The following is a 27,257-nucleotide window of genomic DNA, read 5'->3' as shown; positions in this document are numbered from 1 at the left end:
TTGTGATGCGAGAGAGTGCATCTGCTCCTACGTTCGTTTTACCTTTTATGTATTCAATAGTGAAGTTGTACTCTGCCAGTTCAAGTCTGATACGTGAAAGTTTTGAAGAGGGATCTTTCATATTAAACAAGTAAACTAATGGACGATGATCGGACTTGACTGTAAAGTGTGTGCCCTATACGTATGGTCTGAACTGTTTTATTGCAAAAAATATAGCTAAAAGCTCTAACTCAATTATTGATTTCTTTTGTTCTGAATTATTAAATGATTTGGACGCGAAACAAATTGGTAAGTCAATGCCATCTTTATTTTGACTTAAAATGGCACCACAACCAATTTTTGAAGCGTCGACAGTAATTATAAATTCCTTTTTGAAGTCTGGGTATTGGAGAATTTGAGGAGAAATTAAAGATTTTCGGAGTTTTTCAAATGCTATATCACATGATTGATCCCATTTAAATTCTACTCTTTTCCTGCTAAGTTTATTTAAAGGTGCTGCTATGGAAGCAAAATTTGGTATAAACCTTCTGTAATAATTGGCGAATGCCACGAATCGTCTTACTGCATCTTTATCGCAAGGTTTCGGATATTTTTTTATTGCAATTATTTTGGAATCGTCTGGAAGTAGACCTTTTGACGAACATTTGTGTCCTAGGAAAGTGACTTCTGAACGCATGAAGTTGCATTTTTCGGGATTTAGACGCAAATTAAATTTTTTGCATGTTTGAAAGACTTGTTCTAAATTTTTAAGATGGTGAGCTTCGCTGCACCCAATGACTATAAGATCATCGACATATAAAAAGGCTTGGTTTGGAGAAATTCCTGAAAAGGCAATTGACATCATTCTTGAGAATGAATTCGGAGCTACGTTTAAGCCGAATGGTAAAACTTTCCATCGAAAAGCACCACGATCAGTGCTGAATGAAGTGATGTCTCTAGAATCTTTATTTAATGGGATTTGGTGAAAACCTGAATACAGATCCAATGTAGAAAAATATTTGGCTCTGCCTAGATTATCAAGAATATCGTCTATTCGTGCAAGTGGGAATTTGTCTGCTATCAATTTTTTGTTTACGGCTCTAAAGTCAACACACATCCTGTAGGATTTCTGTCCATTTGGGTTTTTCTTTGGCACAAGTATCAATGGACTATTATAGTTGGAATAGCTGTGTTCTATAAGATCGTTTTGCAATAAATTATCAACTTGTTTATTAATTTCCTCTCTCTGACAGTATGGTAAACGGTAGTTTTTTATGTAAACAGGATTTGTATCTGTCAATCGTAATTTCTGTTCATAAAAGTTGTTAAGTGTCATACGATCGGTCTTTAGTGCAAAAATATCATCATATTTTAGACATAAATCGAGAAGTTTTGGTTTGGCATAGTTTGGCATTTGTTTTTCTAAAATTGATTTTAATTCCTCTGACCTTTTCGAATCTTTTGAAAGATCATTGATTTTATACACGTTATAGTTGGTGATTTCATCCGTAACTATGTTACAATTTCTTACGTATTTTACCTCGTCAGTGACGTTTAATACCTTTATTATCGGATTGTTGGTGTCAACAATACACTTTGCGGTGAACACACCACTACAAATTTCCTGTGCGTCTATAAAAACTGGATGTTTAGATTTTTTCAGCTTAAATAAGCGATAAACTTCGCATCTAGGAGGAATTATCAATGTATTATCGGTTGTATTATGTAAAATTGAAATTTTATGAATATTTTTGCCAATGCTAATTGTTATGCTCTCGTTTGCATAGTCTATGACGCAATTGTATTTTTTCAAAAAGTCTTTGCCTAAAATACCATCTGACGGTATATTGAATTTGTCATCTACTACATTTAAAGTATGTGGAATTGAAAAATTTGAATAAAAAAGTTCTGTTTTAATGGTACCCAATGTTGAAACTGTATCTGTCGTAACACCCGTTATATTTATAATATTGTTGTTATTTATAGAAACATTTTGTTTTAAACTTGAAAGTTTTATAATTGATATATCAGCCTGTGTATCTACTAAGAAAGTACATGTTTTAAAAGAGTCATTACAATTCAGTTCGATAAAATCTGAGTAGTTCAGGTTTAAACAATAAATTGATTTATTTTGAAAAACGTTATTTAATTCAGATTCTGGTCCCCCAGTGTTCGCTCCTGAGGGCCGTTGGCGTTTAAAGTGCGTACACTAGCGTTATTTGTAGTATTTGAACGTCGATTGTTGTTGTTACTGTTGTTATTGCTGTTGTTTCTGTTTACGGGCCTGCTATTGTTATTTCGAAAATTACCATTATTTCGCGAGCCATAATTATTGTTGTTATTATGCCTATAATTGCTATTGTTGTTTCTGTTAAAATTGTTGTTGTACCTCAAAAAGTTGTTCCTATTATATTGATTTGACCTGAAGTTACCTCGAAAACTATTATTTTGCCTGTTATGACGTGATCTAAACGCTAGTACCTGCCTTTCACTTGTTTGGTTATTTTGTTCTACTATCATTTTCGCAACTACATCCTTAGAGTCAGTAAACGTAGTTGACGCTAAAATTGATTTTACTAGGTCTGAGCGAGTGTTAAGCCGACAAACGTTGACGGTTTGTTCGACTGCCATTTCGTGCGCTTTTTCCTGAGTCATTCCTTCTATAACTAATGATCGTTCTAAAGCATCGGAGAGTTCCTCAACACGTTTAGCGAATTCAGTATGATTATTATTAAAAACTTTTAACGATGCAATTTTTCCTGCAACAACTTTTGAGTTGTCAGGTTTTATTCTACTTTTTAATGCATCTTTTATTTGTTGAATTGTTGTTACTTCATTTGGAATTGCCTCACGCGCTTTCCCTTCTAACTTGGATTTTATAAACGAAATGAAAGTATTTGTCAAATTTTCTTCCATCAAATCTTCTATCAAAACTATTTTATCTATAAAGGATGCAAGTGAAAGCGGATCGCCGCTGTAGTTTTCTCTAATTATGGATGCACACATAGTAATAAAAGTTTTCTTTTGCTCTGAAGTCGCCATTGTTGGTTGTTCTTCGCTAATTGTGTCTAAATTATTATTGTGGAGTGAATTGGAAAATCCAGGGAAATCCTCAAGAAAAGATACGTGACTTTTTTTAATAATACTAGCTTTGTAAGCTGAAGTTGTCGATGCGTCGGATAATTCTTCCTCAGTGTCAAAATCAGAGCTTGATTCGCTTTCTTGTATTAATTCAGAAAGATCTTTGGGTATTTTTATATTGCAGTTAATTCTAGAAAAACATTTAGTGAGTTGTTCTCTGCACTTTGACAAACTTTCGATTATTGAACTAGGCTTATCTCGATTTTCAAAATATGAATTTACTTGTATTATGATTTGGTTATAGCTTTTAATTAAAGCATCTTCATATTCTATTGATTTTTTCGCTGAGATAGATCGGTTATTTAAAACTCGTTTAGTAACTTTAGTGAAATTAGAGCGTAAATTTTTGAAATTGGAATCAAAATCTGACATTTGACAACTGACATCTGAAAACTTTATTACATTTATTGAAAATGTTTACCTCCGTGGCAGAAAAAAAATGTTTCATAAAAAAAATTCGGAAAAATGTTAAAACTAACGCTGTAGGCACTGTTTATATAAGAATGAATTTGAAACTATTCATTCGCTCAGTAATTGTGGTTTGTAATTTAAAAAAATTTTTTTTTTGTTTAAAAATCAGAGAATATTCGAAATATTCAAAATCGATGAGTTAATTGGTAAATGGTAAAAATTCGCATATTCAAAGGCACTGTATTTAAGACTTATTTTGTAAATGCAAGTGAATGTTGAAATATTTTAACCGCACTGTATTCGTTTAATAATGCAAAGAGAAAAGAAACTGTTGGAATATTTGAAAGACACTGTATATAATACACAGTTTGAAAAGAGTCGCAAATGTAAGATATGTTGAAATATTTGGAATACACTGTATTCGTGTGATGCTTCGAAGGAATTGTTAACTATTTGAATGGCACTGTATTTGCTGCAAAAAAAATATGTAAATGTTTAGACATCTATGATGCTTAATTTCCGAAGAAATAATTGGAAGAAGAGAAAAGTAAGCTTCCACCGATAAAATAAATTTTCACCATTACCATTATGTGACTGTAACCTGTCTATATTGATATTTGAAGTCAATGAGAGATTTCAAAATTGATTAGCTTCGAATAATTATCGCAAACTTTTGGCGAAAAGATTTGATATTTTTGGTATTATACATATAGAATTGATGTATAATTTGCGTTTCAAAAAGGTTTTAAAAAAAATGTTTAAATTTGAAAAAATATTTTTCCGATTGTATTTATTACGAAGCAGTGTTCGCATTTAAAATAAAAAATTCAAGTTCCATGTTAATGTTTGAAAAAGAAAGAATATAGTAATATATGCGTGATAATTTGCATGTGGTGGCCGTATATTTGAAATTACTTTGTTTAATGTACATTTGAATTTTTCGAAATTTGAATGTTTATATTTCAATATAATAATTTTATGTATGTAAGTAATTTGAAAAATTCAATTTCTTAATTTAATTAGTTTAACATGTTATTGTCTTTAAAGTAGAAAAAGTATGTTGCTACATGCGTAGTAAACAAATGTTTAAGAAAAGTACGTTTATAATCAAAAGTGTCAAATTGTGTTGCTACATGCGTAGTAAACAAATGTTTAAGAAAAGTATGTTTATAATCAAAAGTCTCAAATTGTGTTGCTACATGCGAAGGCTACATGTGTATTACGAAAAATTGTTGCTACGGTTATAGTATACATGTATTTATACTGAGAAAGCCAAACTACCTACGTATGTACAAAGTTAAAATTTTATATACGTATATATTATGGTACTGTACCACCTTTTTTCTGCTTTGCTTGCTGCCTTTGCTTGTATACTGCTGAAATTTGTTGTTGTTGGTGTTGTCTTCCGTTGCTGCCGTTACCAAGTGAATCTTTTCCTATTTGCCTCTCTCTTCCGCTATGCTTTTTTTTCTTTCTCAGGTTGAGTTGGTGGAATAAATGGCGTGAATAATTTACCGCACTTAACGGTGCTTGGTAATAGCGTCACTGGTGGTTGTGCTTATCATCACCGTTATGGCATAGTACAGCCAGTTCAAAAAATTTTAACATATATGTGTATGTATGTATGTAACACCACAATTTTCCAATAACTTTCATTCTTTTTAGTATATTAAATGTATGTATATTTTGGATTTTGTTCCAAAATTTTTGTAAAAGTCCACTTTTAGTTTTAAATTTGGTTTTTATTTACCATTTAAAATTTTTTTGAAATTGTATTGGTTTTTGTAATTTATAACTTTTTTTTGTAGGTTTTTGAAAATTTTATGAATTTTTTTCTTTTTTTGTAGATTTTGAAATTTTATACTCTTTTTTTTTGTAGTTTTTGGAATTTTATATTTGTTTTGTAGGTTTTGCAATTTTATGATTTTGTATTTTTGAAGTTTTATTAAAAAATTGTTAGTAGCCTTTTTGAAATTTTGTAATTTTTTTTTGTAGACTTTTTGTAATTTTGTAGAATTTTTTTTGTAGTCTTTTTATAATGTTATAACTTTTTTTTTGTATTTTTTTTTGAAATTTTATATTTTTTTGGAATTTTATATATTTGTGTATTTTTTTTTTTGTAATTTTTCGTAAAGTTTTGAAATTATCTTACTTCGAGTAATTTTCTTTTTTTTTTGCATATATTTTATGAATTTTGCAAAGAAAATTTTCTTCATATTGGCACAACCACCACGCACTTTATCGTCGCAACCACCACGCACATATTCTTCCAGATTTTATTTTTAATTATGCTGCTTTTGTAGTGCAGGGAATTTTTTCCTTCCCCGACGCCAGTTTTTGCCGCAGGCATGGCCACGGTCGCCATGTAAGATGACCATCGTGGTCATCTTTATTCTTGCGTCGTAGTTGACGCAGGTTATCGCCCAAACGCTTTAACGCAACTTAAGTAAGGCACACAATATTAATTGCGTAGACTTCTCGCACACACACCGCTTTCAATACCAAAACAAGAAACTGATGCACTTTACTTTTTAAATATAGTCTTTTTAAAATTTTATTTGTTGAATATAAAAATGTTCACAAATTTAGAAATTTAACACATATATATATGTATATGTGTGAGCTGCTTAAAACTTTTGCTTCTTTACGAGTTGAATGCGCGAAATTAATTGGCGTCATTCAAAGTGACGTTTATGAAGGTAACCCTCATTGTGAGTGATTGGTGTGGTCAAAAAATTGACGTGGTTAATATTTAATGATTGATGTTATGGTCACTCAACACTTATCATAAGGGTTGCCTTACAGCAGCTATCCCCAGAAGCTCATTGACAGGCTTCTAGAAAATACAAAGGAAAAAATACGCAAAGAGGAAAAGGAAACATCTAATTGTGAAAGGGGAAAAAACCAAAAATTTATCGGAATAACATTTATACCGGGCTTAACGGATAGCAAAATACTCCAAAAAACCATAAAATCTCAAAATATAAATTACGCCCACAGACCTAACAACACTATACGACATATTTTTACCAAAACAAAGGACAAAGTGGAAAAAGAGCAACAAAATAACGTAGTGTACCAAATAAAGTGCAACGGCAAAGATGAGGAAAAATGCGATCAGTACTATGTGGGCACAACTAAGCGACAACTGGGTATACGGCTAAACGAACACAGAGCGGATGCAAAAAACAAGAAAATGACCACAGCTCTCGCGCAACATTTGACTAAGAGTAACCATATAGCGGACTTTGACAATGCACAAATATTAGATATAGAAAAAAGAGAAAAGACAAGACTAATTTTAGAGAGCTTAAGAATACAGCAAAAGATAAACAATGTAATGAACTTCAAAGAAGATATAAACAACATAAGTAATGTCTATACTGCGGTTGTGCGAAAAGAAAATAAAACAAGTAAATGTCAACATTAAGGTACCTATATATGTATATGTATTCTGTACACAGTGTAAAAAAATGTGATACTATTTATGTAAATTAATCAATGTAAGTAATAATTTCATGTTTGTTGTTAAAAAAATTTTAAACTATTAAAATATTTCAATAAATAGCTTCCTGAGGATGACGCATGAAGCGTTGAAACGCGTTGAAGCAAATCAAACAAAAACAAATTTTGCTTATTTAGACGACCAATAAGCTCAACCCAGCAAACCATAAGATTTAAAATTGGTCCAAACAAACTCTTCAAAAATCATTTTTACTTGCTCACTTGCAAGGCTTGTAATTTGCAATCAGTATTTGATTCGAATTATTGTTGTATTTAGTGCATATGTATGTATGTAGGCGTATGTATGTGGTAGGTATATTTTGTGACCGATGCTGTTCCGCATTGTGGATTGAAAGGGGAACGACATGCGAGAAAGACTACAATGGCAATATAGAAAATTGGCATAGCAAAACTGTAGACGAAAAGATATAGGCAAAGTGAAAGAACCATTTCTAGTAAAGTTATCCGAAAAAAAAAGAAAGTAAAGAGATCTCAGGTATGTTTAAGCTAATTCTGTATACCCAGTAGTAAGTTTTTAATCAAATATTTTTTTTAAATATCCTTTAAAATTTACCACAGTTAAGGAAAAAATCGGCAAATAGAAAGTTCAAGCTAGGGCGCATATAAGTGATATATACCCCCTGGGTAGATAGATTTTCGGGCTTTAAATTTTTTGAAGGATAAACAAAATTTTAATTTGGAAAACCCTAAAGTAGAATGTGCAAAGTATGGCTTTGTTAGAGGCAATATACCCTACAGCTAGATGAAATGCATTTTTTAAATACCAAGCAGAGAAATTTTGGACAGTCCAATTTTTGCAAGAACCATTTCTAGAAAAGTTATCTGAAATAAAAAATGAAACCTATAGTAAACAGGTCTCAGGTACGTTTCAGCCAATTGTATATACCCAGCAGTGAGTTTTTAACAAAATATTTTTTAAGATATCCTTAAAAATATTTAGTGTGAGCTTTTCGAGCTTTAAATTTTTGAGGTTCAAAAAAAAAAAAAAAATGTTTTGTAATTCCTAAAGTAGATTGAGCAAAGTATGGCGTTGTTAAAAGCAATATACCCGATAGCGAGGTGGAATACATTTTTTAAAGGCCTACTTTTGAAAAATTTGAGACTAAAATAAAAAATCAATGTTACAGAGCGTTATATACCCCGTATTAATCTGGAAGTGTTTTCAAGAAAGGTTAATTTTTAAGAAATTTTGCGAAGACAGAAAATCCAAAAAATAAGATGGCTAAGCTGTAGCGGCTAGGAATATTATATAACCAGTAGCGAAATTTTGTTTGTTTGTAAGACCCTTATGATATACACCCTGTAGTGAGATTTAAAACCATAATTTATTTTAAACAAGAAATTAAGGCTACTATTCAACTTAATATACCATGTTGGGAGTTATTAGAACATATCCCTGTTTCGCGATTACTGACGTCAATTTGGAGCATTAAGAGAAGTCAAGCCTTCCTACACCTGCCTCTCCCAACTCAATACAGGTACGCCCATTTCTCTGCTTCCAAACTGCGATGTCGACTGAAATACTTTCTTGGCCAGAGCGTCTTCGTCCACTGGCATAACATGACCCGGCCAGTGAAGACTTAGGGTTTTTATTTGCTGCGCTGTCTTCATATCTGGATAAATCTAACACAGCTCGTCATTAAACCTCCTTCGATATTGACCGTTGGCACCACGGACAGAACTATTAATCTTCCCGAGCACTTTTCTCTCAAATACTCTAAGAACCATCTCATCTTCTCTTATTGTGCTTGTTGTTAGTGGGAAGGTTGTTAGAGGCGTTGGTCCGGCATTGCAATTAAAGAGATGGTTGGTTGGTGTCATGTGGGGACATACTGGACATACACTATGTATGTATGGGAGGATTCTGTATAGGTGGGAGTTTAACATGTTACAGTATCCAGATCGAAATTGAACCAGAGTGACGCGCGTCTACCTTCCTCTTCTGCGAGTTCGTGGTATTTATCTCAAAGAACGGAATTCGACGGGGAATTGCTGGCATATAGCACCCAAGCTTTTTTGTGGATATCACTAAGGATCTGTTAGTCTTTTTTTTCTACACCACACAGCTGTGTTTTCAGGTACCGGATATGACTTCTGAATCCCCTAGGAGGTGAGACCTTTCCAATCAGATATCTGTTGCGATGCCCGGGTTTCTGTGTATACAACAGAAACCCTTTGTTCAGGATTTCATTTATCTTCATAATGGGGAGTAATCTCGCCTCACTGTATAGGTGGTGTTCTGGGAATCTCATCTTTTATCGACACTCGTCTTTGATGCCAAGCCATACATCAGAACAGATAAGACGAGCAACTTTGAGATCGTTGTTTTTATTCGTAGAGAGACGACATAATTTCTCAAGTGCCTACTCAGTCCAAAGTAGCACTTGTGATCAAGAGTCATTCTCTGTTTGAATTGTGGAGCTGACATTGTTTTTTCCATTTACACTGATTCCCAGAAAAACGAAGCCTTTCAAAGTTTCAAATTTGAAATCGTCAGCAGTAAGGTGGCTGCGCGTCTTGAGCAGTTCTTTCTTAGAATTCAGCAGTGATTTAGTTATATCTTCATTGGCAACAAGACCTATTTTTTTGCATCCTTATTCAGTCCAGAGAAGACAGAGGCTGATTTTTAATGGCTCCTTCCTAAGGCTTACGGAGCCGGTGGTACGGAATTATGTCATTTGGAAACCTCATTTGCTTTGCAGGTAACTTAAGGTCATACATAGCATCATACAAGCAGTTCCTTGTCGTGATGTATAAAATTGCCTTAAAGTTGACTATAACAAAAAGCGTATCGATTCTCTTATCATAAATATGGTCCTGGGCCTGGCTTTCTGTGAGGGTCTGGTCCATAGAAGACTTACCATGCCTTAGTCTGGAGTGATAAACTCCAATCAATTCGCTGAATTCATTATTTCGTTCAGTACGCTAGATACGACTTTATATGCAATATTAAGCAAGCTTTCATCATCTTTATTAGCGCGGAGTAAAGGACCATTTTTATTTTGGATTGGCTATTTTGGATAATGCATGCTATTTGCCATGTTTGAACAGTACGGCGGGTACTTCATCGTTACTCGGCGCCTTGCTGTAGTGTTTAGTAGTCTGAGTCGATATTTGCCGCCCAGAGAGTGTGCGCATTTTAGATACTTAAACCATGCTCTCGCTGATCTCACATTGTTCGATCGGGCAACGGCAAGAAGCTTGTGGTATATTTTGATGGTTGGAACCTGGTACTACAGTGACCATATATCGCAGAGCAGGGAAGGCAATCAGCCTTAATTTGATAGGAGATGTTACACCGTGGATTCTAAACTTTACGATTGTAGGACCAAATATCCTAAAGGAACAAAGTTATCCAGCAAAATATTAATATCATGGTAGGAGCAGTCAGCATGCCTTTTATGGTTTCTTTTTGAAAGAGTCCCTATCATTGTCTTCATTCAATGGAGGTGGTGTGGAGAGCTTTAAGATATGATACATCTTCCAAGACGTCCACCACCTGCTAAGATCAGTAGCGAGTTGCAGGGTATCAATATATGACTATCGATAAAAAGGGATTAAGTTTAGGATACATAATTTTATTGTGTTCCTCATAATTTCTTATCTTCTGTGTTCTTCATATTCTAATCAAGAAATGAGGACACCCATTTTTATACTTAAGATTAACTGCCGGACTTGAGTTATCGCTTTGTATTAAGCTCTATCGTTAATGATTTCGTACAAAAAAAAAAGGTGCCCCTAAAATTAGGCAAAAATTATTTTTGTGGAAAGTATACTTCTACTTTTACTAAGCGAAGCTTTCAGCCATACAAATTCACTCCAAAACAAAATGTGAGGAGAAATTATGTCTAAAGATTTGTCCTAGGGCTTAAGTACTGCAAAAATGGATGAGCTCCAAAGCTTTCAACGGGTTGCTGTTATTGGCCTTCTCTGGAGCACCATATCTCCGTCAAAACCTTAAACGCTCATCATAGTGAACGCTTTTTACAACCAAAATTTACATTTACAACTTGCTACATCATCCTTATACAATCTAACTACGCCCACTGTAAATAATGGCTAAGCAAATTGCTTGGTAAGCAATATATGTTGCTATAATTTAAACAAATGGTTTTTACAAATTGTTTGCCTGTATTTAGGCGCATGCAAATACGAAAATCTTGTACATATGAGTTTTTCCAATAAAAACAACAAATTGTTGGTTAGTTGGTAATTTTTTGTTGTAGATAGCATGGCTTCTTCTTTCTTTCTTGTTGTATTTGCTCTCACATTCGGTAAAGAAATGGCAGACTTTTGTGTAGAGCAGCAATAAAATTTCAAGCTCATTGCAGTTAAGGATATTTCTTGTTGTCGTTTTCTTTTTTTTACTGTGAACCGAGATATGGCACAGATTTATGCATTGTATGTGTTAGTAATTTACACTTTCATTATGCTTTCGGCAAGCAGAAAGATTTTTTGTTAAACTTTTCAATGTGAAGGCCATGAGAGCCTAAAAGTATGCAAAAATTTTTTGTTTGTGCAGTTTTCGGTTGAAAGTGAGTGTGAGTGTGAGTAGTGATTGTGAGAGAAAGGCGTGTTACTTGAATAACACGATATGAAGTTATTAACAAAAAGGTTTTGTAAAACTTTAAGAAAAAAGTATTAAAAGTTAAATTTAAATTATTAAAAAAATTTATGTTGTTTTAAATTCAAATTGTAAGTTCCAAATAACTTCACTGTCAGCACTTGACTGCTAATCAACCTCTATACAGTTCGTCTGTATTCAGGGTTCCGTTTATTCAACAATTTATTAATATTTACATAAATAAATAAACAGACACAAAGCCGCGCAGAAATATGTGTTTATGTATGTATATATGCGGTGCATTTTCACATAAATATTTTGTATGACGTTAATTTGTCCCTCGTTAAACTCCGACGCGATGTGTGTCGTTTAGTATAAAAAAGGAAAAAAAAAAAAAATTAAAAGGATTTCTCACGTAAAAGAATACACAAAACAAAACTAGCGAGTACGTAACCAAATATGCACCCAGCAGAGAAACAGAAAGAAATGAAAATGTAATGGTTAGTTAAAATAAGAACGCAACTCAGCTCAGCTGTTCCAAAACGGAGGAGAAAAGCTAGAAAAGCGCACGGTCAACTTCAATGTAACATATGGTCCGATAAGCGCATGCCTTCAGATTGGAAATCAAGTGCTCTCCCCTTTCCACAAGAAAGGCGATGACGAAAACCGAACCAATTACCGCAGAATCAGCCTGCTTAATATCGTATATATGGTTTTATCTATCGTACTGTGCGAAAAACTGAAGCCCATAGCCAACGAACTGATTTGACCTTATCTGTACAATGGCAGGCCTGGTTAATATACTCTCGGGCAGATCTTCACGATCCACCAGATCTTGAAGCCGAATTACGATATGAAAAGCGAGTCTCTCAATCTTTTTTTCGACTAAAAAGTTGTCTTTATTAGCGCGAAAAGAAGTTGTTTGCATGCTGCTATGTCTAAGCAAAATTTTCCTGCAAAACTAAAAAAAAAAGGCTCTGTCAAATGACGTTGAGCAAAACCGCCAGATTCGTAAGGATTGGGAAGGAGTTTTCCGAGCCATTTCAAACCAAACGAGGCTTCAGACATGGGAAACTCCCTCTCGTGCAATTTGCTCAGCATATAGAGAATATAGTTCTTGCAGCAGAACTAAACCTTTATGGTACAATTCTTTATAAGAGCGTAGAAACACGGGCGTATGTTGACGATATTGATGTCATTGGCTTAAACAAACGCGCTGTGAGTTCTACTCTCACTGCACTAGACAAAGAAGCAAAAAAATAGGTATTGCGGTAAATGACGACAAGGCGGCGTCCTTGCTGTCATCCGCGAAAGTATAAGCGCATTCGCTCCGGTGAAAAAATTACCCTTATCGTAGCCTATCTATGGAGGCAAAGGTGGAAGTACCAGGTGGAAAACCATTTAGATTCCACCGGTGTGACTTTGTGGATCCAGTTAGCTCAACTAAGAAGTTACTGGCACACCTTGTTGGACTGCCATAACCGTTTAAAGTGTTATGAAGTAAGTGAGATAAGATTTGGTTTATGTTCACTTACTTACTATTTCTTCAAGAAAAAAATACTCCATGGCGATCTCCGAGGGGGTTGCGTTGGAGCTCTCCTTCCAGTTTCTGTCGTGCTAATTTTTTTTTTCCTTAATTGACAATTTTTTTATCTTTTTCAAAATCTTAAGCCGGGGTTTCAGCAGGGCCTTGTAGCTATATGAGCAGCACCTTTTCGTCACTATCCGCAGGGATACAAAGAAGATATGTCGAAAAGTACTCATGTGAGTATAAAGAGAATAGAAAAACGATCTTTCCAACAGTACGCGTAAGGGTATAAGGAGAACCCAGCGGGTTAGGGGTTAGAATATACCCGTTGTAGGTATGCCTGTCGTAGAGGGGACTAAAATACTAAATATATTCAAGGGGTTGTGCAGCGCAACCCTTTAAGGTTGCCAGCACAATACATAGCTTCTCCAAACCCAATTTTCAACCTCACCTATCCGTGACGAATCCCCTTTCATTAACAGCCGAGGTTCTGGCGACACCGAACTCCTCATGGATCTAGAGGGTGGGAGAACGGTATGGCCTAGAAGGTCGCATATGGTTTTACCAAATCGTTCCCGAGATGTTCGGGCTTGATACCGGAATGTGCCGGATCTGCATCCGAAAAAGGACCGTCAACATCGATAGAACTCCCTAAGGCCTTCGGGGAGTGTCCTTTCGCTACAAAAACAACAACAGGAGGACCCATCCGACACTATCTGCCTAAATAGGTGCATTTGGTATCTCCATAGGACGGGCATGCCCTCTTTGAGCGATCACACCAATCCTTATAAAGCGATAAAAACTGACTTAAGTCGCATATTCCCTTGCAACTCATCCCGACTACATTCTAAACTAATCGCATTTTTTCCAGGGCATTTCCACACACAAATACATACAAAAATATGCAAACTAGCGCACCCGCTACTCAACTTTAAATTTATGATGGCTGTTGACGGCAAAAAAATGCTCGGCACGTCTGCATTGAATTACAGTTCAAGCATTAGCCAGGCAGTCATGCAAACAATTTGTTGGTCACTGTGCTCTGTACACTAAAAAGGGATACCAGCAAAGTACATGCACACACATAATGACGTATATGTGTGTCTTATAAAAATGACGCTTTTACTACATACATACATATGTTTATAGCACACATATAAATAATATATGTATGTACGCGCACATTCCCATGTTTACAAAAATTTAATAATAGAAATGATGGCTCTTTTACTTTTACCATTTGCTGTTCGTAACACCATAAAACTAAAAGTCACTCATACGCCATGGTGATCCATGAAAAAAAATCGCTATATACATATATAGCAGTGGTTGGTGATTTGGTTTGACTCTAGTTGGCTTGGTTGTTTGTTTCTTTTTTTGCTCGATAAGCCTCAGCATCAGCTGGTGCCCTCATAAAGGATATAGAAAATATAAATTTTTTAAAATTTTATTTCGCTGCTACATTTTTACCAACCGTTCGAGATTGTGCGAATAACATAAAATGAAGCTGCGATAAAGAAGTAAATGAGTGAAGAAAGTTGGTGAGAAACTAAAAGAACATATATCCGTGCGCTTATGTTTATAGATATTTGTAAGAAATTCACGTTAGTTTCAAGTGTTAGATGCGGTAGTGGAATGCTAATGCTATTCATTCTTTGGGTAAGGAATAAAGCACTGAAGAATTCAAAGTCTGCAAAATTTGGCAATATTTTCAGAGTACTGTGTCTCAGCATTTAAAAATGGATATCAAGTCGATACAATTTATAAAGATTTTATACTTTGAACGTTGGATGCCCCCCGTAGTTATTCGCCTAACAGTTTTCGACCACCAATCATACTAACGTCCCATACTGATAAGATAGATCACCTTTCTTTCCACTCGGTTGGCACGGAACGCTATAGGCCTGCTAACTCCTCCAGCCGTGCGTGTCTGTGTTTTAAGTCTTAGCACATAGATGCCCTGTTTCTATTCATTCAATTTTATGGGTCCTCTATTTGACCCTCAACTTACTAAGTAGTGCTATCTCAGCTTTGCACAAGACCCTGCTCATAGATTTTTAAATACAGCAAGTGTGTTTGCGAGATCGTTGGTATTTGGAGGCATACATATTAGTACAATAGTGCTTAAATCAAGGCCGCTTTTCGATCTGCCTGCTTAAAACCCAAAATACTTTTATATACGTAAGTTGAAAGTTTAGGGATGGACTTTTAGAACTACTAGCCGGACTCGTGCGCATATTGCGCAACAAATATAAACGTCTTATATCAAATATCAGCAGAAAACAACTATTATATCAATCAATCATTTATCAATGAAAACTTGCATGCGCTTGCGCTGCCATCTGGCGTATGTTGGCGACTGCTTGAAATGTAGTGTTAGTTCTAATCGAATACTCACAATAGTGCCATTGTACAAATAGATTTCTTTGTGTGCTCGCAATCGTTTATTTTTAACAAATTATTTTAATAAAATATAGCTAAACAAAAGCACTACGACCAATAATGCCCAAAGCTCGCTAATAGCACGAATCTCCATCTTTACAACCAAAACTTGGTTTATAGACTTGGATTGCATATAAGAGCAAAAAAGGGATCTGCGCATAAAAACAGCAATTAGAAATAATATATAAGATTTTTCATAACAAGACATTGCTTGTGAATGAATCTGGACATAAGAGTAACTAAGAGTTGAATGCAACTTTAGAAATCAACTGCTTATAGAAAACACTGCATGGAATCTAAGAAATCAGTAAGCGATACTCACATTCCTGTAGGCATTCCCTTCATTTAGTATAAGCCGAATGCCTCTGTAGAAGCTAAGAACTTGATTTCGCCATGCAAGTGTGGAAAGCACCCCATTTATCCTTTAGCTAATTTTACATAGCAACCAGTCCCAAGTCCATAAGTTGCGACTCACGCTTTTGGCTATAATCTACTCAGGGTTTGCGATACGGCAGAGGTAATTCATAATACACTTCCTATTCAAGTACAATTCTCAACTCATACTTGGCACACGTCTATATTACGAAGCATTCAAGCATAACTGACACACGACAATTGGTGTTGTAAGCAAAACTGAATAGACTCGCCTCGGCATCAGCTAAGTCGCTGAAGTTAATAGGTGCATACATACGTGAATAACACCAGCATATACTTATATGTATCTCGTTTGTAATCATATGATACTGTGCGTAAGTTGTTGTTAGGTGCACTGTTACAAGACCTACAAATGTCAACTGTGATATCAAATGTTGCACGTGTTGCCATTTGCGCCATGCACGAACGCCGTATAATTAACCCAAAAATGCGCCGTGCATGCGAATGCACATACTCTCTCGATTAAAAGGAGGCGAATGGTTCCATTATTCACATACATACATACATACATATGTATGAGCATACATAGGTACACTTGCACACACGTATTCATTTTTCTCCTTTATCGGATGTATACTCCGAGCCTCTGGCCACCTAAATATCTTCATGAAGCTAGAGGGTGAGAGGCTTAATGGCCTAGAAGGTTTAGTGTGGTCATAGTAAATCGTTCCCGAGATGGTCGGAGTTATATTTTAATGGCTCTTGTTACCGGAACCGGACCTATTACCAGCAAAGGACCACTACAATTGACAACACCCCCTGAAACTTTTTTGGTATAACTTTATCGCTACAACAGCAATAACAATTAATTATATTAACATGCCTACAACAACTACATCTACAAATACTTATGCACTTCGTTTTTTTTATTGCAAGCACTTCAGCCAGTGCAGTACTCTTTCGCTATTCAATCATACAGGACAACAAAAACAATAGAAACTATTCTTAGCAATAGACATTTTACTATAAATAATTTGTATTGTGAAGTCTGGCAACCACTATGAACAACAACAAACTAAATACACAAACGAGCCAGCACCAACGAAGGACAAAGTTTTCTTGGATTGTGGATTTTGTCCTGATACTGCACAATAAATCGAAAGTTCACCAGTAGCAAAAATAAATATTACAAACGAACATACATATATACATTTGTGAGTGCGCTTATGTAGTTACGCTTAAACCCTGTAGGGAACATTTTTTAATAAGCAACAAAACGATAACATCGTCGAGCTATCACCATCATAGGCTTCTTAATGGTTTGTTATCGTTTTTTATCGACAAGTCACAGCAGTGTGACCGATTTTTGTTGGGCCGTTTTTTGATAACTGTTTCACAACAAATCGATAACACTCGATTAAAAACTCTATAATTTTTCGATAACTTTTTGCCAGCAAGTCGATAATTTTTTGATAACAAATCAATAACCTTTTGATAGCCAGTCGACATTTGTTCCATAACAATCGATAAATTTTTAATAACAAATCGAAAAATTTTTGAAAAGAAATCGATAACTTTTCGATAACTTTTAATGATGATACTGATAAATTTTCTATAGATAATCGAAAATTTTTCGATATCATAACGAAAACTTTTTGATTGGAAATCGTTATTTTCATTTCATGTTTGACAAATATACGACTACTTTTTGAAAACATTTCGGTAAGATATCTAAAACTTCTTATTACTGCATCGATAAATTTTCGATACCCTCTGTGGTCCGTTCCACAAAACATACTAAATTGTCAGAACAAATTCCCTTGTTATACAAGACTACTTTAATTTTCGAGAAACCGAGATCCCGTCGTCCTTCCAATGAACAGAAAAGCGTAGATGGCATGACCTAAAACTCGCAGACGCATAATCGGGCGCTATGGAGTTCGGATAACCCATCACGCTAACGACAAGGTGCCTACGGCAGCATCAGAAATTCTTGAGGAAGCGTACCTAAGATGCAGTCGCGTCAATATATATATCGATAGACAGGCGGAAGTCATGGCCAATAATCTCAAACGGTACTTTCAAGAAGCGTCCTGGTATGTTAAAAAGCATTGGAAATTGGTTCGACCATACACATATACTGTGTTCCCGTTCATGAACGTATAGAAGGCAACGGAATGGTTTCAAAGGGTTGATAAGCGCAATATAAAGCTTTATAGCTTCAAGGCTTTCGCCACCCAAGTGTCAACCTCACCTACGTGAGGGGAATCTATTACAAAAATGAATGTGTCATACGTATAATAAGCAGGCGAGGCTCTGGCGACGCTAACTTCCTCGTGGGGGCGGTATGGCCAAGAAGGTTTAATGCGAGATGGTCGGGCAAGTACCTTAATGGTGCTTTCTTACCGGAACGTACCGGATCTATATCCGGCAAAGAACCACCAACATCGATAAATCGCGCAGTGTCTTTATCTTTAATACATGAACGAAAAGTCCGATGTATTTACAAGCGATGGTGCAGCTTTCGATGAATCGATGGTAGACGGTTCAATCCGTTTGGCAGAAATCAAAAGAAGACACGAGTTGCATGTGAACCATAAAGCAAGGAGAGGAAGGACTGCAAGATTTCTAAGATCATGTTAAAATCCCACGTTGTTAGACGCACAAAGTTGCTCATGTCCAAAAAGATACCAGACTAGGAATATTAACTGGGCACTGCCTTCTGGTGTCACATGCTTATAAGCTAGGCCTATTCGGGTTATTATGAACCAAATGTCCTGCTACTTAATTGGGTGTTTTCCGTTTGGATGTAAAACAAATTCTGGTGAATGGACACTTTCAGTCTCTATTGACTGGTCACCTCAATTTCACCTGACCTACCTGCTTGAACAAGCGTAAGATGCTTAATGTGTGGGAAACTCAGTAGCACATATGAACAACGAATTCGTTAGCCGATTCCATGAAGAGCAGTTGATTTACGACTCACACAATCATACTAATTGTCGCTACAGCACTGAATTGTCGCTTGTCTGCAGTGTTCGAGATTGCCTCTTTTAAAAAAATATAAGAAGGTGGAATGAGATAGCCTACAGACGTAGATAAAATTTAAGCGTATATACACCTTTGCTATAAAACTGCAATGTCCATAGTTCAAAAAAAAGTGGCGGCCTGGGGCCCATTTCATAGAAACATATGCCTTGTAAAAAATAAATAAATAAAACAGAGAATTTCCTGCGGGGTGTAAAGTATTTTTTGTAAATGCAGAGTAATTGCTCGCTTTACATTTTAGCAGTAGTTTTCAATTGCACACGAAAACAAGCACAACTGAATTTAAAAAAAAAAACCAAAACGAACAGAAGCAATGGCACCTTATCGTTTAACAAATATGACAAATTTAGTTTATTAGTGCTGGAAATTTTATGACTAAAAGTTTTAAATATCCTTACACCACATACACTGCTAAGCTCTATTGTTTCGCAGTTTATGAGTTTATGAAACCACAACGTTAAATATAGTTTAGCGTTTAAAACAGTTTATATCAAGATTGTTGTGGAATTCAAACTATTTCCTAAGAGTTCAAGTTAAAGGTTTGAACAAACATTTCCACTTTCAAAATACTTTAAAAGATATGCGCTATATTTCAAAATTTTGTATTACTCAAAACTTTCCACTATCAGTTTCACTTGAATCAATTTAACTCTTGCGTTTCATTTTAGGTTTCATTTCATTAGCCAACTACTTTGTTAATTGGTTACAAAGATGGCTGGAGTTTTATGTTTATCCAAAAAAACCACACTGAGTTTAAGCCCAATGTTGGACTTCACAACGGCAAGATATTTAAGAGCAGGCAAATCAACTTAATTAACTTTCGAGCATTAAGAGCAGTGAGGAAGGGAAAAAAGAGAGATGTATAAAGAGGGGATGACAATCGCTTAGTGCCATCATAATGATAGATTGACTGTACGCAATTAATGGCCATGAAAGCTAAGCAGGACACTCAGCTGCAAAAGGATGTCGCTGTTATTTCTTGTTGATAATTTCAAGGGAGCTTTCCTAATAACACTATTACTATCACAGCCACCACCCTTTTTATATGTTCTTTATTATGTCGCGGCTTTGGATATTAAGTGCGATTTTGAAACTTTGTTCTGATTATAGAATAGCGTTGGCGGTCCTTGAGTATTTTATTATTTTATACCCGGCTGTAATGAATTGGTTTTTGTTTGGTTGCTTAATTTTTTGTATAAAGCCATCTTATATATTATTTCAAATTGCTGTTTTTATGTGCAGGTCCCGTTTTCGCACTTATTTGAAATCCATATCTATAAATAAAGTGTTGGTTGTAAAGATGGAGATTCGTGCTATTAGCGAGCTTTGGCCATTATTGGTCGTAGTGCTTTTATTTAGCTATATTTTATTAAAAAAATTTTCTAAAAATAAACAACTGTGAGCTCTCAAAGCAATCTATTTGTACTATGGCACTATTGTGAATACTTGATTAGAACTAACATTGCATTACCGACATTTCGCCATATGTCAGCGCAAGCGCATGTAAGATTTTGTTGATAGATGATTGATTGATAGAATAGCTGATTCCTGTTGATACTTGATATGAGAATTTTTGTATTTTGTTGTGCAAGATACGCACGAGTCCGGCTAAAAAAAAATAAATGTAAGCTTCTCTTCCAATTTGCGTTGTGCTCCTCTTGATTTTCCCTACAAATTGGCCGAACGGGACCTACATGTTTTATGCCGACTCCGAACGGCATCTGCAAGGCAGATGAGTTTTCACTGAGAGCTTTTCATGGCAGAAATACAATCGGAGTGCTTGCCAAACACTCCCGAGGGGCGACGCCGCTTTGAAAAATTTTCTTCTAATTGAAAAACCTTATTTCTAAAATTTGTTTTTTGTTGCTTTGCCGGGGGTGTGAACCCAGGGCATACGGTGTGGTAGGCGGAGCACGCTACCATCACACAACGGCGGCCGCTAAAAAAAGTAGATCAGCTTTTTGCTTCAAAGTGGAGTTGGAAGGGCACGTCCTTTTCTAGATAAGTGAGTGTGAGAACAGCGATTTCTTTGTAACCACAAACAGTATATGGGGGTAACGCATATAACACTGCTCTACAAATAATTTATTTTAAATACCCGCTTTGCTTTGGCATTGTAGATCGTAAATTCTGTTTTCTTGGCCTTTGTGCTAAAGTTCACTGTTTCAAGAGCCAAGTCCATAAGAAGTTCAAACATGTTTTCTCACGGTATTTGGGAAACCATGGCGTAAGGCGTAGCGTAGGTTGTGGTGGTAAGCCTTATCGTAATGCGCATTAAACAATGTGTATATGTATGTATGGGGTAGAGTTGTTAAGAGTTATCGGTTTATATAAGCGTACTAGTAGACCCGGCAGACGTTATTCTGCTCTAATTTTGGCCTATAAGCATACATTTTAATAATCTTTTTTCGTCTAACTCTGCCCTCCCCCCTCTTCACTTTTTCCTATTCCTTTTATTCACTCCTCCCTCCATCTTTTTCGCTTCATCTATCTCCATCTTCGTCTCTTTCTATCTCTTTCTCAGTCTCCTCCTTCTCTCTTTCTTCTTCTCTCAAGTTCTTCTCATTCTTCTTCATCCCTTATTGCCTGTCCCAGAGGGTGGTATGTATTTTGTTCTAGTCCCAGTCCCACTCCGAGTCTCAGTCCCAGTCCATTTTCGGTGTACTTCCCGGAAAAAATGGTCGTAAATATAAATATAGGCAAATTTATATACGAAATTTCAGGCAAATCGAATAGGACGTATGCAAATAGGTATGTGGGTATTATTAATTCATGTCCTTATTTCGGATTCGCATGCATATTTATCAGTTTTGCCAGGTTGATGCGACTAAATCGAATATCACAATGAAAATTACTTTAGAGCTCTCAGCAACGGCTTTCATTTGATATCCATATTACCCATACATTCTAGGGGTACCCGGGTCCATTTTTCGGCCTATATCTCTAGTCCCTGTACGTCGATTGCAATCAAAGCTATGTAATAACCACAGCGTGAGGTATACGCAACTTCCGTGAAATCTTGAACAAAATCGACCGACGCATCTCTTCAAATACCGGCGACCAACTAACACACATTTTAGCCTTTCTTTTTTTATATATAGATTTTTTTTCACACTTCACTATAATATTAAAACGAAATGCAGATATTCGTTGCTTTTGAAATTCGGCTTAAAAGTTGCACATGGAACAACTAAAGACTCTCCTGAATTAAAAAAATGTCTTAGTACCTCTAATACTATGTTCAAACAGAAAAATAAATTTAGGAAATTTCGATTTGAATTGAGTGCTGTTCATACAACTCGATTTAGCTTGCACAATAGTAATTTGATAGCTGGTTGGCTCATCTCTACAGCAAGAACATACCTTTGTTCAGACTGTCAAAATAAACCCGCACATTATTAGACGAATGAAATGGAATGAAAACATAAAACTTAGAAATTTTTGTGTGTTGTAAGAAAATGTGTTCAATGTTTTGGTTTCATTTTGAGTTTGCCATCTTCTTTTGACAATCCCTACTCCAGTGAAATGAAAGACATAAAATCAGCTGATGAGATGAGCCAACCATATAGTTTAGCCATGCGTAACTGACGTTTAAATATACTCAATAAACACACTTTACAATGTTGCATTTGCAGTTTGAAACAATTTATTACGCAATTTTTTTTTTTAAATTGGCAATTTATTATTACAATTTATTATATGACAAATTGCGTAATAAATTGCCCAAATAGTATAAATTGCCAATTTGGTGTATGTTTGAACCTAGTATAAGCCGCGGTCCCCTCAGAAACCCCAGGCCCAGGGTAATCCCCCATTCCCTCCCCGCCCTCGCGGACAAACATTGTGACATGCGATTTTTATATATAAAAATTATAGAAAAGCTCCAGACATTTTATCTATTAGTTACTGAAGTGTTATATATATTTGCTAGCGACAGAAAAAATGCCGATATTTTGCAGTCGGTTTGTTATCGAAAATTTATAGATTTATTATTGATTATTTACCGACAAATTTGTTCTCGAAGTCCTAACAATTTGTTCCTATGGGTATCTTACCGATTTTTAATAGAACAGTTATCGATTTTTTATTAGAAATTTACGCATTGTTATCAGAGCGTTTCCAATGTGTTTTTGTATAAAAGGTATGCATTTGTAATCAAAAAGGATATCGATTTCCTATCGAAAAGTCAAAGATTATTTATTGAAACGTTATCGATATGCTATAGGCAATGTATAGCTTTGTTATCGAAAAGTTATGGATAATTTATCGAAATGTTTATGATTTGTTATAAAAAAAAAAATATTGCTTTATTGCTCTCTGTCTTTTCCACCTCTTCTTTTCTCTCCAGCTCCCTCTGCTTCTCTCTCCCCCGCTCCATCTATAACTATCTCTCTATCTTCGTCTAACTATACCTCTTTCTCAAGCGCTCTCGGAACAACAGCTACCTTGGCACTGAATGTCATGCTGAACATACATCCAGTATATATTGTTGGTCAGGCTTCGCTTTCTTACCAGGTTCGACTTTATCTCGGATAGAATGAACTATTTTATGCCGATAACTGTTCCCTATACAACCTTCAAGGTTTTGAGTTCAACTACAGTGCGATCGAGGATGGTCTGGGAGTGCCTGACCTCACTTGCGATTGTACCGAACTATTTTATAATTAAGATTATCTGGGTCACGGGCCATAGTGATACCCCGGGGAACTGTCAAACGGATCTCTTAGCCCGCATCGGTACAACTGAACCGGATGAAGATGGCTGTAGGGATTTCGGAACTCTGCTGGCCACCCGTGAGTTGCTCCTCCATAGCTGGGCCTCGAGTCAACTCAGCAAACGTTGGGCGGAAACCACGTCTTGCATGGTAGCAGGATCCTCTGGACGAAAGTGAATGGCGGGCGGTCTGCCGAAATAATTGGGTTCACTAAGGCTTACCTATCAGTGGTCATTGGGGTTTTGACAGGACACTGTCCCATGGGTATCAATGCGGTACGTCTCAATACACTGGAAACTCCATCCTACTGCAACTGTATGGAGGATGATGAGATGAAATCATCAAATCACTTTATATGCTTCATTGCCCAGCTTTTGCCAGAAATAGGCGAAAGTACTTCGGTCGCGACTCACTTGGATCTCCCGAAGATTTATTCAAAGTTGGCTTCGGTATAATTCGGAACTTTATCGTTGCTACCCAATGATTCCCTAAGTAGCTATATCCAGGTACCCTTATTTTTTTGTATGTGGTATCACAACGGACCATCATGTTATCCGAGTGAGCTTCCCTTATCAGGGCAGTAACCACCTGACCTTACCTTACCTATCTATAGTTCTTCTTGTTCTTCTCCATCTTTTATTCCCGCGCCAAGTTCCAGTCTCAGTTACAGTCCCAGGCCAAGTCCAAGTCCCAGTCCTCGTCCCACTCCCACTCTCACTCCCACACTCATTCCCTGGACCCCTCCCACTCTCGCTTTCACTCCCACCCATACTCCCACTACTACGCCCACGCCCACTCCCACTTCCATTCCCTTTACCCCGCTAACCTCGATTTCGTTATATATGGATTTTCTGTACTAACTTATTATTGCCCAACCAGGTACATGTTGCCTTGTTTTAGACTTTTCCCCCTTTCTTTCTTTCACTATAAAAATATTGAAAGCTCAGCTCAGCCATGTTAAAGTTATTTTGCAAATGACCTTCATATTTTGTTACGTTTGTTGAATTCCCCATTGGGCTGACCCTGTATGTACGAGTGTGTTAGTGGGTAAACTTTGCATGCGCACATCAGCAGAGGAAAGCCGTGATGTTTTTTCCACTTTTCTAGGCTTTTTTGCCTTTATTTTACCCAAGCTTTTCGTTTGTCCTTATATTCGCTTCAATCCGTCTCCACCAACACAATTTGTCGTGACATTTGGGTTGCTGCATTCCACAGGGATTTTACTTTTTGAAATATTTTCACTCGCAGAATTGCCTTTATTAAAAGCTCTTTTGTTGTGTTTGCATTCTTTTTGCTCAAGCTTATTAGCTTGACTTTTCATCAAATCAACGGTGTGGTTTCAAAGCTTTATGGCTGTAAATTGAATATTTTTTAAATTTTAATGAAGTGCATGACAAAGAATTCATGACAAACAATTGCAAAGTAATTTGTCAGTACGACCAAAATTATTTTAAAAATGTGTGGGTATAAGAGGAAAAGGGAAAGTTTAGATTAATTTTTAAAATAAATTTTTGTTAAATTAGGTTAAAAAAGGTCAAATATTTGAATAAAGTAAGTTTAAGTTAATCTTTCTTATCCAGTTATAAGGGGATCTTATGAAAAGGCTATTGTGGAAATGAAAGGCAGTTTGTAACGCGAAGTTTTCGAAGGCGGACATGAACTCATTACAAACATTCAGCTGATAGTTCTCACCTTTCTCATACTAAAACCCTTGAAAAACTATTGTAATATATGCTGTGACTAAGTAGCACTATTGCCTTGCCAAGAGCGGGGCGGAGTGGAGATATAGTCCCGATATAGGATATGTGGCAATAAAATTTCTAGCAAGTTTTAACCTGTGAGTGCACTGAGAGGAAGGTAGACCAGGATGCTGTTCCCTGGCATTTCTTCTGCCTAAAATAAGCTATAACGACATCATAATTGTCGTCGCTATGAAACAATGTCTGACCTCGCCTTATATTGCCCATAACTATGCTTCGGGACCGCTGCCAGCTATCAGGAGCTAAACCGCTGCTGAAGCGAGTATGATAGGGGGAAGGTGTTATCTTCGAAGACTATGGCAGTATAACGCTAGCGATAAATCACTTTTTTCTTTTGTTTTAAATGAACTTTTATGTATTTGTAGTAGAGGTGATGACCTAACCTTCGCTGCTGCATTTGGAAAAGAGGTTTTTGAGATATTACTCTTGTCTCGGCAGACATGTTTCTCTTGATATCTGGCTGAACGGTTTTTTGAAAAGCTCCTGATTCATGTTGCAGGTGCATACAGTTCGCCAAAGGTAAAAACGTGCCAATAAAATCACGTTTCGGAATACCAGGCATATGATGTAATAAGCTAGCGAAATTACTGTGGCTGATTTTCTGAAGCTACAATTGATGGAATGGTTGACAAATTCACGCTTTTTTCCGCTGAAAACTTACAACTTACAACAAATAAAAACATTCTTGGTAGACAGCGGATGACCACAGTGCTTCCAGTGGATAACTTTTCAAATAGGCCAAGAGTAATAAACTACGCTCAGAGTTGGAGTTATGCAAGGTTGTGGTGGGTATCTACAAGCCCGAAATATAGAGATCCAAGTGGAATTTCTGGGTTAGTGTCTGCGTAAACGTTGAAGTGTGCAATGCGTTCGCGAAACTCAGGAAAATGTTTACGAAGAGTTCTGCTACCTGGCGATACTTGGAACGATTTAGAGGTAGATAGCAGATGAGCAATGAGCAGCTTGAAGTCCTAAAGTTGGCACATGGATAAACTACTTAACTAATGTAGTATTTTCCCTGTGGTCGATGTCTTCAGGTGTATGTTCACCGGCTTTGTGTGCATCTTAGGTACATGGATCACAGGCTAAATGGATGTGGAGAAAAACTGTATTAACGACGAACTTTTCAGGAACGGCACGATCAGGGAAGGGCACGAGCACTAACAGACGAGACTCTGGCGACCCCAAGCTCCTCATGGAACTTGGGCGTGGGAAGGTAGGGATGACCTGAAGGTTTAATATGGCCGTATAAATCGTTCCCGATATGGTCGGGCTAGCAGCTTAATGGTGCTGTTGTATCCGGCAAAGGACCATCACATCGATAACACTCCCCAAAGCCTTTGGGTAGCAATCTTATCGCTACAACAACAACAACAACATCAGGGAGAGGACCTTTTCCACATGTTGGCTGATGCTAGAAAAGTACATCTGTCGTCAAGACAAAGATAGATGGCTACAAACTCCTGCGCATCGAACAGCTAAGCAAACCTGGCCAAAATGATATCCTAAGGGATCCCGTCACTTCTAAAACCCAAATATGGATGAAGTATGACATCCAGAAATTTGTTGCTTTTTGAGGTCCTAACACTGGGCTATACACATTCACTACCAGTGACTGCAGGTTTGTTAATAATATATAACTTTGAAATTATTTTCGTACTCACTTCACCTCTCATAAAACGTCCTCTTCATAATGGAAATTACCTGTAAAGAGAGAAAGATGAGAATTTGTTAGCTATAATTCGATAATTAGTTTAAGTATATACGATC

At 36.3% G+C, this 27,257-nt stretch overlaps 1 long non-coding RNA gene across 2 annotated transcripts in view; it reads right to left on the bottom strand.

The window, feature by feature from the left end:
- LOC137235662 (uncharacterized) overlaps positions 1-27,257 on the bottom strand; it is a 245,328-nt gene that overhangs the window by 53,195 nt on the left and 164,876 nt on the right. For both annotated transcript variants that reach the window (XR_010948013.1, XR_010948014.1), the window contains exon 4: positions 27,152-27,191. This is a non-coding gene — a long non-coding RNA (uncharacterized lncRNA). The remainder of the gene's footprint in view (positions 1-27,151; positions 27,192-27,257) is intronic.

This window comes from Eurosta solidaginis, unplaced genomic scaffold (genome assembly GCF_040869045.1).
Source record: "Eurosta solidaginis isolate ZX-2024a unplaced genomic scaffold, ASM4086904v1 ctg00000399.1, whole genome shotgun sequence".
In the NCBI taxonomy this organism is placed as follows: Eukaryota; Metazoa; Arthropoda; class Insecta; order Diptera; family Tephritidae; genus Eurosta; species Eurosta solidaginis.
Note: the sequence above shows the minus strand (reverse complement) of the source record. Positions and strands in the feature narration are given on the sequence as shown.